Here is a 15,377-nt window from a genome sequence, read left to right as displayed (position 1 = left end):
CAGGTGTCTGTAAAATGGAGTGGGAGCATCTCAGGGTAAGTGCTCCAAACCTTTCTTTGCCCACGACGCTTGGCCAGGGTAGCCCAAGGATGCTTTTGGTCATCACTCTTGAGACCTGGGACCATTCTGTGCCTTAAGGATTCCTTTGAAGGCCTTTTGAGTGTGTCAGCTGCTTTGGGGAGTTCACTTGGGTCCTTCCGTTCTGCAAGACATTATTGTTTTGGAGACACTGTGCCATGTCTTGATGCTTTAAAATGAACAGTCTTCCATTCACCCACTAAACCAGATGATTCTAATTAGTTCTGCACTTCAGGCAGGTAGATGAACTGATGAGTCGAATCACCTATTTTAGATGCACTGGTATAAGCTATACATTTTTAGGACTTGTACTCATTGATGTTTTCCACCTCTGATGACACATAAGCTAGTTGTAATGTAAGGAGTAGGGTGCAAAGGGGTTGGGTTTATTCAATTAATATGTGTGTGGACGTAACATGACTTAAACCGATGAGATAGTCACCTGTTATCCATCCATCCATTTTCTATACCTGCTTACACCAATTAAGGGTCACAGGGGGACTGAAGCCTATCCCAGCAGCCATAGGGCATGCAACAGGGTGCACCTCAAATGGAACACCAGTCTATCACAGGGCTACTCATCTGTTATTTCTCCTAAAAGTTTGATGTTAGTTAATGTGATTGATGGTCAGTTTGCACTCTGTCTGAAATTCTGACTGTTGGAATGGTATGACATCCAATAACTACCAGGAGGAGTAGCTGACTGTTTCTTTTTATTCACCTCTTTTTGCTCTGTATGCACCACTCTGCATTTAATCATTAGTGATTGATCTCTGCTGTCTTCCACAGCATGTCTTTTTCCTGATTCTCTCCCCTCAGCCCCAACCAGTCTCAGCAGAAGACTGCCCCTCCCTGAGCCTGGTTCTGCTGGAGGTTTCTTCCTGTTAAAAGGGAGTTTTTCCTTCCCACTGTCGTCAAGTGCTTGCTCATAGGGTGTCGTTTTGACCGTTGGGGTTTTTCTGTAATTATTGTATGGCTTTTGCCTTACAATATAAAGCGCCTTGTGGCAACTGTTTGTTGTGATTTGGCTCTATATAAATAAAATTGATTTGATTTGATTTGATCATGCCTGAAACTGACTATCAGACTACTGCACTGAGAGGTGTGTAGTCCATACTGAAATGTTTTGGAGTCCAGAACTTGCTTGTGAGATAAGGGGGCATTTGTTTTCACACTTTACCCTGACTTTGAAGTTGCAGCTCTTGGTCAGAGTTAGCGTATAGTCGTGAGATGCCACAGAGACCGTCATCTTGGAAATACTAATGTTACGATGTCATAATAAAGGTTTAATGTCAAAATAAACATTTTTTTTAAATTAATACCTAAAATTTTCACAATAAAGGATGCACATCACCGTGCCATATGCTAGCTATATCCGAAAGCTGAAGTCGACCTGACAGTCAGAGAGATATGCGAGCCACATACCCACACAGACGTTTCTTGCATTATAGATACTGAATTTACAATGCTACCTCACATTCATCCATTCACACCCATACAGCTCTAGGAACAGCTCTAGGAAGAGTCCTGGTGGATCTGAACTTCTTCCATTTAAAGATGATAGAGGCCACTGTGCTCATTGGGACCTTCAACACAGCAGCAATGTTTCTGTACCCTTCCCCAGATTTGTGTCTCAAGACAATTCTGTTTCGGAGGCCTTCAGACAATTCCTTTGACTTCATGCTTGGTTTGTGCTCTGACATACACTGTCAACTGTGTGACCTTATATGTAGATAGGTGTGTGCCTTTCCAAATCATGTCCAATTAACAGAATTTACCCCAGGTGGACTACAATTAAGCTGTAGAAACAAGGATTATCAGTGGAAACAAGATACATGTGAGCTCAAAATTTGGGCTTCATGGGAAAAGCTGTGAATACAATGATATCGTGGTGAATGTGAGGCGTTATTGTAAAGCACTTTGAGCATCTGATGCAGATGGAAAAGCGCTATATAAATGCAGCCCATTTACCATTTTTATCACTTTTCTTATGTACATGTGATTTCTTAGTTTTTTTATTTTTAACAAATTACCAAAAATCTAAAAAAAAGCTTTTTTTTTTCTTTTTCTTTTTTTTACATTGTCATTATGGGGTATTGTCTGTAAAAATTTTTGAGGGAAAATAATTTATTTCATTCAATTTTGGAATATTTTTGGAATTATTTGTCTGATCATAAAGATTCCAAAAAGGTATAGTTTGGACTAGCTATCACTGAATGTTATGGAGTTATGGGGTAAAAACCTGAATAATGGTGACAAAGGTCAATTTCAGTTTGTACAGGGGTCAAAAGTTAAAGTTGCTCCTACGTAGCCGCCTATTGAAAATTCAAGTGGCCCATCGGTTTTTTCAAAAGAGTAATATCTATGGTGTACTTTTGCCAAATTTGGTGCTTGTATCACCATCTGAAGGATTCCTCTGTAAATATTCTGTTATCTGCTGCACTATCACCAATGTGCTTGCTTATGATCTGAGTAAGATTTAGACCTTGCTTTGTATAGTGCTGTAAGATGACTATGATCTGGCACTGTATAAATACGATGAACTGAAATAAAATATTCTGTCACCTCAGAGCAGTGAGCTGATCAAAATAAATGAATACATAAATAAAAAAAACTGGACCAGTTGCTATAAAAGCAGAGAAGATGAATGAGATACAAGCTGTGAGACTCTGAGACTCTATTAGATAAAGTAGCCCTGGATCAGCTGTGCAGAGACAGCCATTCTGTGTTATTCGCACAGCTGATGCACATTTACCTCAAGCTATGCTGGGATCTGCTCTATTGCAGAGTCAAACCTGGTATATATGTATATATACTATATGTAGTATACTGCAACAAGATGGAGTTCAAAGGAAATTTCTGCATGATGAGAATAAAGTCTGAATTTTAAGACAGGGCATCAGTGGTAGCAAACTGTACACATGCAAAAGACAGATTCTTTCAGTTGTGCGTTTGCAGGTGTGAGTGCACATGCAAATGTGAGGTAAGGTGTAGAAGGCATTCAGGGATACGAGAAGGGGAAAAGTGAGAATGTCATCAAAAATGATAATATTGAAAGTACCTGAACGAGACAAACAGTAAGATGCACATATTCCTATATGTGCATCTCAGTGTTAATCTGTCTGTCTCGTCACCTGAATCAGCAACATTTTGTGGTGCTTCATTGCCCCCTTTTGGTGGACTTTAGCACAGTTGCTAATGCAGCACTCTGCTTTGCATTCAGTACAGTTTAAAATACAAAATAGAACCGTCAGTGCTCCATGTGAGCGTGTGTCACAACAATGTGTGGAAAAACTCAATACATTTCCATATGAAGGAGACGGAAAAACAATGTGTGGATATGGAACGATTTGCACTGACATACAGAAACATAATATTTATTGATTTAACCCTGAAGCTGGATATGTTTTCCTTTCATCTAAACTCAACTTTGTCAGAAAGAAAAAAAAAATGAACAGGAGGGATGAATGTTGAAATGGCTTATCTGCTAGGATGCTGCAGTACATGAGAGCTTGAAAGAGACAGACAGGGAGTGTCTGTCGAATACATCCATTTGTATGTATATGAACTGAAGCATGTGTGTTGTGTTTGTCAGTGTGCAAATGATGCATCTTAAGGGAGATCACTATCAGTTCTTTCTGTGAAAATATTGTCTTTTTACAGAGGAAAAGTCCATAATCCAGCAAGCATGGAAGATATGTCTAGACCGGGTGGATGGAGTGTACAGGCAAGGACAGAAGGAGTATGCAGAGAGGAGGAGGATCATACAGTGATGGAGCGGTGGGAGCCCGAAAATAACCAAGGGCTCTTAAAAATTCAAGAAACAAACAGTCAAGAAACAACCATTGCTCGTTTTTTGTTTGGACACATTGGTCTTGCAGTTACATCATTGATACAATCTGATGCACAAAGTGTAGCTTTGTGAGATCTGAGAGGGAGCAGTACAAGACAGTTGGTTTTGTCACCAGATTACAGAAACATGCTGATTTTCATGAAACACTGTAGATGGGTGCAGCTTGTGCATGGAAAATCCCATCTTTTTAAAATTAGATTCAAGTCAGGTTGCACTTCCAATGAGACCAAATAAGGCAGCACAGCATCAATCTGAAAGACTGCACAGTGTTTTTAATCTTTTTACTGAGCCAAATGTGTGATGAGCGAGTACTCATAGCACCTTTCTTGCACCTGCAGCGGTGCCAGGGACAGTTAGCTACAACACAGTTCTTGTGAGCAATGAAGGAAAACCTGATCAAATAAAAACTGTAACAGAGCAGTATCAGCTATGATGAGATGAAGCCTCATTCATGTATCAAAGCCTCGACATTTCCACATGCATCCCACTCAACTGTTGACCAAATGATTTATTATTTGAAGCCTCATTTAACAGCTCATAGCCATTGACATCTACAAATCCTTTACAGCACATGAAAGACTATATATGTAGGATGGAAGCTGAATAGTGCAATTTCTGTGGCTATGTAAACACAGCAAGGGTCATTAGTGACAAGAATCACAGAATGACAAGTAATTTTTCTCACTGAAATTATTTCTGGACAAGTACAAATTAGCCAAGTATTTATTTATTTAAAATCTTGCCTTTATAACAAGTCTGGTTTTCTCCATGCTTTTTCAGAACCAGGACACAATGTCGCCATGTTTTAGGGCTCCTTCACACATAACACGATTTAAAATTAACTAGCGCACGAAGGAGGAATTGCATGCCAATTGTGAAAAATTGGAGCTGCCTCAAACACCTCGTACATGTGTTGCTACTGCCTCCAATGCCTCGTACACCTGTTGCTACAACTATTTGCACATACCAGTGGCTGAAAGACAGAGTGCGCCCTGTGAGATCCCATTCGATCCCTCTTGTGGCAGGCCAAATTCCAGGTGACACACATGAACACCTAACACCGCTCGCTTGGCACTTACAAAATGTGTGGCCATTCACGCTGTTAGCATTAAAACCATCAGCAGACAATCACTTTCGAGCTGGATGTTAGATTTGTCTAAGTGCTCCACAACTGTGAAGTTGCCAAGTACATGTGGCATGCCAGAGTGTCGGCTCCCCCCACAATGCATGTGTGCATGTGTTTCACGCTCTCCACCCCGCTCCCCCAACACATGGCGTGCATATGGTTTGCGCCCCCCACAGGTGAGGCACCTCTCATCTGATCACAGAATGACATCTTGGTCTGTGTGTTGAACGGACAGGGGGCGTGGCTGCAGCTGTTGACATCTCTGGTCCATCACAGCTACAGAACACGTATGGTGTTTTGACGGACACGTGTGTGTACTTGCTGTCCTCACGTGGAAATACATACAGGCTGGAGAGCGCGCACAGTGCACACATTGACAGGCTGTCCCAGGTGATACGGATCGACAGATCATAACACGTAGTGAGCGAGCTGAATGTCACGTCACCCATGTGAGCTCTGTTCCACATGACACGGTGTCTGTCCTGCGGTGCGCCGTCCACAAGACATGCATATCGAGCCAGACACACGCGTGGGGCCAGCTGGACACACCGGGTTCAGCAGATGTGAACATGATAAGAGTGCACTGCTCTATTCATATCATTTCATCTGTGACCATGGGTTATCTACAGAGGAACAGAGGGTTCATACTTGTATTGTCAGCTTGATAAGAGCGATTCAATAAAATGCAGCATTTTTTTTATGAGTGTCAAAAGATTTTCAGACTTTTGACAGAAAGCAGAAAGTTCGACCACATTATACCCATTTTGGCATCCCTTCACTGGCTTCCTGTCCCAGTGAGATCAGACTTTAAGGTTCTCCTACTAGTCTATAAAATTGTTCACTGACTGGCACCTACCTACCTAGCTGACCTAATGAAACCTTACGTACCAGCCCGGTCTTTGCATTCTCAGGGTGCAGGACTACTTTGTGTCCCTAGGGTGAATAAGAAGTCTACGGGTCATAGAGCTTTCTCTTATCATACCCCTGTTCTGTGGAATGATCTCCCCGGATCAATAAAACAGTCAGATTCTGTGGAGACTTTCAAGTCCAGACTTAAGATGCACTTATTTTCCCTTTTGTATAGCTAGCATACTGGCATAGTATAGTTCTGTGCTTTTTACACTTTTAATTAATTTTATTAGGAAACGGAGCGGGCTGCGGTCTCAACTTTACCTAAATTCTGGGTCATTTAGTGAAGCTTAGGGCTAGTGGCCAGCAATCACCTTAGTATTTTCTGTTTTTCTTCTTGTTTAATGCTGGCAAATTATACTGTATTTCTTGTCTTTCTGATGCCTAATTCTGTTTTTTCTCTCTGTTTAAGGTGCAGTTCCATCCAGAGATGGGTGTGTTATTTGTGCTGGAGACCTTCCTGTCCTGTGCACCAACAGCATTTCCTGTGTATTCATTTTGTGAATTGTTCTGTAATTTGTGTCTGTAGCATGGCCCAAGTAGAGGGTCACCCCTTTGAGTCTGGTGTGCTTGACGTTTCTTCCTCAGAGGGAGTTTTTCCTTACCACTGCTGCTCTGGGGGTTAGTAAGGTTAGACCTTATTTGTGTGAAGCGCCTTGAGGAAACTCTGTTGTGATTTGGCGCTATATAAATGAAAATAAATTGAATTTTTTTTTTTATGGTGTGTGGTTTTATTTTTTTTAAATACGTCCATCTCCTTGTTGATTTCAGGCATTTTTCCGCACCTTTTACAGGCCAGTGATGGTAGCGCAGTGGTAAAGTTTCTGGATGGCAATCAGAGCTTTTGTAAATTGCAGATTCGAATCCCGTGTGTGACATGTATTTAATTTTTTTTTTTTTTGTCACAGCAGCAGTGTCGTGCACGCTCATGCACAACACCGTCGCGTGCATAAAACTGTCGCAGTGGGATCGTTCACGCCTTCTTGTCAGCTCGATGTTTTCGTGGTTCGCTCATATGAGCTGTTCTGCTGTGATCCACACTTATTCATACGATGTGTGAAGGGACCCTTAGGTAGACAAGCCAAATTATTACACTGACGTGGGTTCTAGTCATACCTTTTACCATCCAGACTTTGTTGGTACATCCTTCAAAAACACTACAATATAATTTGGCATGCAGAATTACATGAAAATTGTTTGGGTTCTTAACAGATTTATGGCCAGTGTTACCAATCCATTACTTCAGTAGGGTGACCAACAGCTCTGCAAGCTAATTAAATTTTCAGTTCAGTTCTCCATGAGGTGAAGTTCTAAATGCAGACTGACTGCACTGGCTCAAAGAAATCATGGTCAGCCAAGTAAGTTACAAGCTGCTGTGAAATTGCTTTTTCAAGAATTTTTGAGAAGAACGGTAAGAGGAAAAGAGGTTTAATCACTGTACATTTAAAACATGTAGGTGACAAATTAATAACTTTTAGCACAGTGTGTCTTAGCAAAAAACAGATATTCTTAAACAATTTAGTTGGTTGTGCATCAAAAAGACAAGTGGTACTTTTATCATCTACAACTTGCTATAGCATGCATATTGAGAGAGTCAAAATTGGTAAACGTCTATCAAAATTCTTCCCTTCTCTCACTTACTCTCTCTTTCTCTCTCACACACATACACACACGATTATCTATCTATATATATACACAAGGTCTGTGAGAAAAGTATCCAACCTTTTTATTTTTTTCAAAAACTATATGGATTTGAATCATGTGCGCTTGCATCAGCCAAGCTTGAACCTTCGTGCGCATGCGTGAGTTTTTTCACGCCTGTCGGTTGCGTCATTTGCCTGTGGGCAGGCTTTGAGTGAGCACTGGTCCAGCCCCCTCGTCGGATTTTCATTGTCAGGGAAATGGCTGAGCAACTGCCGCTTTGCTCCATGAAAATTTTTTCAGAAACTATGTGAGACAGCCAGGCACAAAAAAAAAAAAAAAAAACACCTCCGTGTTGGAAACCATTCGGAAGATTCAGACGGCTTTCGATGGCTTTTCAGTCGAGTGAGTATCCGAGAAATTGTGTAACAGCTGGACATGCCACAACATGTCCTGTGAGACTTCCAACATGGAGGTGTTTTTTTTTTTTGTTGCGCACCATGAGCGGCTCTGTGCCGACGCGTGAAATCCTCCGCACGTCTTTCATTACAAAATCTCCTGTAACAGTGGAATGTGCCGCAAAAGTGCTATGTCCAGCTCTCTTGCCATTTCTGTGGTAGTCACACGATGTCCCGGATCAACACAGCGTTCAGTTTGGAAATGATCTGGTCGTTCCAGCCTGTCGATGGCTGCTCGGTGCGCCGCGCGCCCTCCGCCGCTGTGGGCCGTCTTTAAAAAGGTTTTAACACTCCTTAATCCGTGTGACGCTGACAGAATCTTCACCGAAATCCATCTGAATCTTTCGAATGGTTTCCAACTGGCTGTCTCTAACAGTTTCTGAAAAAAATTTCATGGAGCAAAGCGGCAGTCGCTCTGCCATTTCCCTGACAATAAAAATCCGACGAGGGGGTGGACCAGTGGTCACTCAAAGCCTGCCCACAGGCGAATGACACAACTGACAGGCGTGAAAAAACACACGCATGCGCACGAAGGTTCAAGCTTGGCTGATGCAATCACATGTGATTCAAATCCATATAGTTTTTGAAAAAAAATAAAAAGGTCCGTTACTTTTTGGACAGACCTCATATATATATATATATATATATATATATGTGTGTGTTTGTGTGTGTGTCAGTCAATTTCAATTTCAATTTATTTTCATTTATATAGTTTCAAATCACAACAATGCTGCCTCAAGGCGTTTCACACAAGTAAGGTCTAACCTTATCAACCCCCAGTGGTTGGTAAGGCTCAATTATGGAAATCCTGTCCATAATTGAATTGAGTTAATCCAACAAGTCATTTTGTTTGACTTATCACTCAAAAAACTGACTCACTGGATTGGATTCCATCTAATAAATATATGCAGTCCCAACTAAATTAAATCTTGCATGGATGGGTTTTATTTGAGATGTGGCTATATATATTTATTAGCTGGAAATCCTGCACATAATTGAATTGAGTTGATCCAATGAGTTATTTTTTTGAGTGCATCCAAGTACTAACCAAGTCCCACACTGCTCAGCTTCTGAGATCTGACGGGATTAGGCTTACACAGAGCAGACCGGTTGCAAAGACATGCACAAGTAAAACACCAAAATATAACCCAAACTGATTCTTCTCACTAAGTTTGTGTACAGAAGGATTTACAGCTTCTTCAGTACACCATGTTCATCTTTATCAAACCACAATCACAGGAGGCCACTCCTAAAAGTTATGCTAAGTACGGTGATTTCACCCCCTCCCACCCCCATTGCTATGCAGGTGGAGTGATATGAATAGTGGAATGAATTCTGTATTTTGTAAATTGAAGACAAGCACAAACACAAAATCCACTCTGCTGTAAACCGTCTGGATGCATGAAAAGCTGAAAAGCAGACGTGATTTTTGGCTAGACTGAGGAACTACACAGTCTTTTTTTTATGGAAGTCTGAAGTCAGTGCACACCATCACTGGACTACACGGCATAATTTGGACTTTAGTAGCAGTGGAAGTCCAAAATGTAAGTCTCTCAACTGTTTATAAATTAATTAAATATCAAATGACAAGGATCTGTTATATAAAAGAAATAATGAATGTTTTTACATTATTTCAATGGAACAAATATTTAATTTGGTGAAAGCTTGTTCCAGATTTCCTCTCAAGAAATATTCCTACCATTGAACTCATAAACATTCATTATTTGTATAATGTTTGATGATGAATGCTTTTGCATCGTCCACACCTCGCCCTGCATGGTAAGTGTACTGTAATGAGTTCATCAGGTCACTGTGAGGATGTGTTGTTTTACGGCCCTTTCCATGGCCTTCATCACCAAGGAAGTGAAGGCCAGAGGCCTCAGGTCAAAGTATTAACAATACTTTTCTTTGTAATGGGAATAACTGTGGAATGTTCAGAGGTGTCAAGTAACGAAGTACAAATACTTCGTTACTGTACTTAAGTACACTTTTTAGGTATCTATACTTTACTCCATTACTTATTTTTCTGCCTACTTCTTACTTCTACTCATTACATTTTCACACACACTGTACTTTCTATTCCTTACATTTTTAAAACAAACAGCCTCGTTACTCTTGGCTTCAGTTTAATGTTTATATATATATATATATATATATTTCACGTCATGTGCGCCATCCAATACAGATCAGTGGCGCCATCCACACCTAGTGAGAACGAGTGTAATTGGATGAATCGTATAACGCAAACACTCATTGGTTAGGCTATTCGTCAAATTTGTGCTGCTGACACAAAAGGAAATCATCAGTAGCAAGCAAGCTGGTGTTCTACAAGCTGCAAACGTGAAGTGTATGTCACGCCACACTGTCGGATTCAGAAAAAGATGTCGATATGTCTGAAAGGTCAGACACAGGCGAGAGCATATCGGGAGATGGAGACAGAGATGGAGACCAACAAGACCTTCCTCATCCTTGGCCCTATCTCAAAGAATTTTTCGAAATAGTCGGGAGCAAAAATGATTCGTGGAAAATGCAATGCAAACTCTGCACACCCAAGACCTACGTTATTTTGGCATTCAAGAACTCTCCCTCCAATTTGAAAAAACATGTAGAGGTAAGTAAGCTTATTCTTTGTTACTACCGAACTGTGATAATTGATATATTTTGCTGCAGCTTGGCTAGCATAGGGACATGCCAAGACATGCCTGGGTAGCAGCTAACAATTGTCGAAGGCGTTAGCCTTGCCTCTCTGATGTTTTCGGAATAAGCTGCCCCCAATCTCTAAAGTGTGAGCTACTACACTCTTTTAGAGCTTTTAGACCGTCTAATATCTGGTTTATTTTCCCATGTTTATGTAATCGTGTGCCTTCAACGTTTTTCACTGTCTTCAGTTGTGTTGGTTGGTTGTGTGTCCTGGGCAATTGAATTAACAATTTCATAGCCTTCCTTCGTGTCACTCTCTTTTGTATAGACCAAGATTGTTGTGAAAGTGTAGTGACACGGACCCACAACAGGGGGTGTAAATGAACGGACAATGGATAAGCCAAAAAGTAACAATTTAATGTTGTGAATTGCACAACGGAACACAGACAATAACAATTGAGGAGTACAGTCAATCATACACAAGGTGATGTGTGGGCAGGCTCGAGGATAGAAGACGTCTGTCCAGAGAAGAGCCGGATCCCACACGGCTTCCACCACCAGCGGATCTGAAGAACACCGGAGACGCCAAGTCCCGAGTCCCAGGTGGCCACCGTCTCCAGCTGTCAGACCTGGTACTGCTGGCAGAAACAGAAACAGTTAATGGTGGGTGTGTGAAGACACACCCAGTAATCCTTCCTTGCTCAGTTCCTCCGGGAGGGAGAACCTCCACCTCCAGAAACAGAGTCACCCGTGCAGCTCCTGTCAGTCACTTCCCTGGAAGGAGTGAGAGGCGAAGACGTCGCGCTCACACTTTCCGCCAATCCAGCTTCCGACTGTAGCCACAGGAAAACGGCTGCACACAGAACAATGTTTAGTCACAGATAATTACTGCAGAGAGAGTTACCTTGAGTGGTAGCTGATTTCTTGGCGGGGAGGTGGAGTGGCAGTCCGGCCTTTATTGTGATGGTGATGTGTGATGAAGACCGCACTTCAAGCAGGGCGCCATCTGGTGGTGGTGGGCCAGCAGTACCTCCTCTTCAGCGGCCCACACAACAAAGATAGCTTGAATTCAATATGACCTGTCCAAATATCTTCATCACTTAATTTAGGACCATGTTTAATTGGCTATTCACCGAGCCGGGCTCGTCCATTAGCTTAGCGCAGGCTATTCACCGAGCCTATCCCCAGCTCGTTGAGTAGCCACTTCGTTGTTTTTTATCCCGGCAATTGTGTCAAAGTGTGAATTGTGTGAGATGGTGGCCACTGGGTATCAAGAACTGGTTCCTTTCGGGTATTGTTAAGAAATGATTCGATCCACTGATATCAATAAGCTTTGTGCTTAACGATTCTGTTATTATCGGTCCTTCAGAGTGGCTATTGTTTTGGGGCGAGTATCAGGAAAATTATAATTTCTCTACATTGATTACAGACCCCGCAGCGGGTCTGTAATTTAAAATTTTCTGCAGCACGGCTTTGCTTTGAACCGTGAACCAATCGAAGTAGTGGTTCGCAGATTGAAGCAATGCTTCGACCTATTGCTTCGATTATTCTTTCTTTCTTTCGCTTAATTTCCCCCGCTAAAACCCCAAAGAGCATTTTGTGAGTATTATTTACCTTTTCTATGTTAAACCGACCTGTTATGGTCTTCTGAAACAGTTGACAGATGTATTTTATAACTTAAAAATGGGAGCGATGCTAACGCATTAGCATGTCTATGGCATTTTCAATGTTAAAAGTTAGCATTAAGCAATTGCAGCTCTCATCACATTCGGGTGCATTTGTTTTCAAATTGTAATATTTCTTAAATTTATTTTTGTTTATATATTAATAATCTAATGATTATTATATACAATTTTAGAGAAAGAGGCAAAAAAGAACCTGAATAGAAACACAACAGAAAATATAAAGGCAACTAACAATGAACATACATAAATAAATACATACATACATACATATACTCAACAAAAATATAAATGCAACACTTTTGGTTTTGCTTCCATTTTGTATGAGATGAATTCAAAGATCTAAAACTTTTTCCACATACACAATATCACCATTTCCCTCAAATATTGTTCACAAACCAGTCTAAATCTGTGATAGTGAGCACTTCTCCTTTGCTGAGATAATCCATCCCACCTCACAGGTGTGCCATATCAAGATGCTGATTAGACACCATGATTAGTGCACAGGTGTGCCTTAGACTGTCCACAATAAAAGGCCACTCTGAAAGGTGCAGTTTTATCACACAGCACAATGCCACAGATGTCGCAAGATTTGAGGGAGCGTGCAATTGGCATGCTGACAGCAGGAATGTCAACCAGAGCTGTTGCTCGTGTATTGAATGTTCATTTCTCTACCATAAGCCGTCTCCAAAGGTGTTTCAGAGAATTTGGCAGTACATCCAACCAGCCTCACAACCGCAGACCACGTGTAACCACACCAGCCCAGGACCTCCACATCCAGCATGTTCACCTCCAAGATCGTCTGAGACCAGCCACTCGGACAGCTGCTGAAACAATCGGTTTGCATAACCAAAGAATTTCTGCACAAACTGTCAGAAACCGTCTCAGGGAAGCTCATCTGCATGCTCGTCGTCCTCATCGGGGTCTCGACCTGACTCCAGTTCGTCGTCGTAACCGACTTGAGTGGGCTCATGCTCACATTCGCTGGCGTTTGGCACGTTGGAGAGGTGTTCTCTTCACGGATGATGCAAAGGAGATGTGTTGCACTGCATGAGGCAAATGGTGGTCACACCAGATACTGACTGGTATCCCCCCCCCCCCATGAAACAAAACTGCACCTTTCAGAGTGGCCTTTTATTGTGGGCAGTCTAAGGCACACCTGTGCACTAATCATGGTGTCTAATCAGCATCTTGATATGGCACACCTGTGAGGTGGGATGGATTATCTCAGCAAAGGAGAAGTGCTCACTATCACAGATTTACACTGGTTTGTGAACAATATTTGCGGGAAATGGTGATATTGTGTATGTGGAAAAAGTTTTAGATCTTTGAGTTCATCTCATACAAAATGGGAGCAAAACCAAAAGTGTTGCATTTATATTTTTGTTGAGTATACATACATACATAAATAAATGTTTCCTGTGAACAGCTAGTGACTCTTACACCTCCACTTCATCCCTGTCTTATTTAATGACAGTTTGTTTTGGTCAAACCATATTTTTAATATGTTAATTTCTTCAGTGATTTCCTCCAGAACTATCTGCCAAACTAGAAAACTGCTGCATCCTTGTAAGAGCAGAATACTACTGGAATGAATTTGAATAAGGAAAGTTGTGTTTTTCTTGTTTTTTTTTTTTTGTTGTTGTTGTTTTTTCCTTCACTAAATGGATGCTGCACTCACTGCAGTTTATTGTCTGGAATAGTCCCAGATTGCATTTCAGAGCTTCTAGAATTGAAACATTTTCGTGCAGGTGGTGTCGGGGGGTAATTTGGGTTTCAGCTTTTTTTGTTTTTCAACCACCTTCATCCCTGAATATGTCAATCGTGATTCACTTTTGTGTGGATTAAAGTTACTAACTGGGACTCCTGTCTTGTTGGAGAAAGAAACGAGAATCGTCGTCCGTTCTGTTCACACAGCTCCAAATGCTGCACAGCTCTCTGCCGAGTCAAGTTAGAACGATAGAATCTAGTCTGAATTAATAACTTCAAAGCAAAACACCGTTTTGTTTATTTTTATTTATGTCCAGAGATCAAGGATACAGTGACCAATTTCATATTATTTACTTTAAGACTCAATGAAATACATAGAAAAACTGTAAAGCCTACTTTTAGTACAAATTCACAAGAGGTATCGATAAGGGAATCGATAAGGAATCGGCTCGATAAGCAGAATCGACAATGGCATCGATATCGATAAAATCTTATCAATACTCATCCCTAGTGGCCACTTACTGTATAAGTAAAGCAAATGTGGCTGAACAAAACTGTAACGATGTTAACAGTGTCCTCTTAATGAACTAATGATTAAATGTTTTGTTGCATATTTTGCAGAGAAAACACAGAAATCATCTGGAGAGATACAAAGCCCTCACTTCAACGGCCCCAAAAAGAAAGGCAGACGGAGCACCACCACAGCAAGGCCCAGCAACCAAACAAGCCAGATTATGGGGCAGCAGGCCAGTGTCCCAGGCCAGTGTCGATAAAAAAATCCTTAACTTATTGTGCAAGGTCTACATGCAACTAATACAGTGGAACAGCAGGGGTTTATAGATCTCATACAGCATCTCCAGCCCAATGTAAATGTCATGTCCCGCAACACTGTAGTCAACAAAATTCAGAAAGCCTCTCTTGAAATGAGAAACAATCTGAAAGCAGCAATGAGTGAAATTTTCTCATTGGCACTACAACGGATTGCTGGACAGCATACAGGCGTGGATTCTGTGGCGTAACAGCGCATTGGTTAGACCTCGAGTATGACCAGACGGTGCGCTGCCCTAGCCTGTAAACAGCTGAATGGGCCACACACCTTCTCTGCCCTTGCCAGTGCATTGAACGAAGTTCACTGTGAATTCAACATCCGAGACAAACTCACCACTGCACCACGACTGGACAATGGGTCCAACTTCATAAAAGCTTTTAAGCTATATGGGCACACTGATGAAAACAACAACCCAGGTCCTAGTCTCGAGACTGCTGAAGCCGAAGATGAC

At 41.5% G+C, this 15,377-nt stretch overlaps 1 protein-coding gene and 1 long non-coding RNA gene across 3 annotated transcripts in view; one reads left to right on the top strand and one right to left on the bottom strand.

Annotated features, from left to right (window-relative positions):
• Window positions 1–15,377, bottom strand: part of zbbx (zinc finger, B-box domain containing) — a 262,691-nt gene that overhangs the window by 130,824 nt on the left and 116,490 nt on the right. The window lies entirely within an intron of this gene.
• Window positions 10,525–15,048, top strand: LOC117508373. Its single transcript, XR_004560071.1, has 2 exons — window positions 10,525–10,676; window positions 14,719–15,048. It is a non-coding gene; the product is annotated as an uncharacterized LOC117508373 (long non-coding RNA).

This window comes from Thalassophryne amazonica, chromosome 4 (genome assembly GCF_902500255.1).
Source record: "Thalassophryne amazonica chromosome 4, fThaAma1.1, whole genome shotgun sequence".
NCBI classification, from domain to species: Eukaryota; Metazoa; Chordata; class Actinopteri; order Batrachoidiformes; family Batrachoididae; genus Thalassophryne; species Thalassophryne amazonica.
This window is presented reverse-complemented; position numbering and strand designations above follow the sequence as displayed.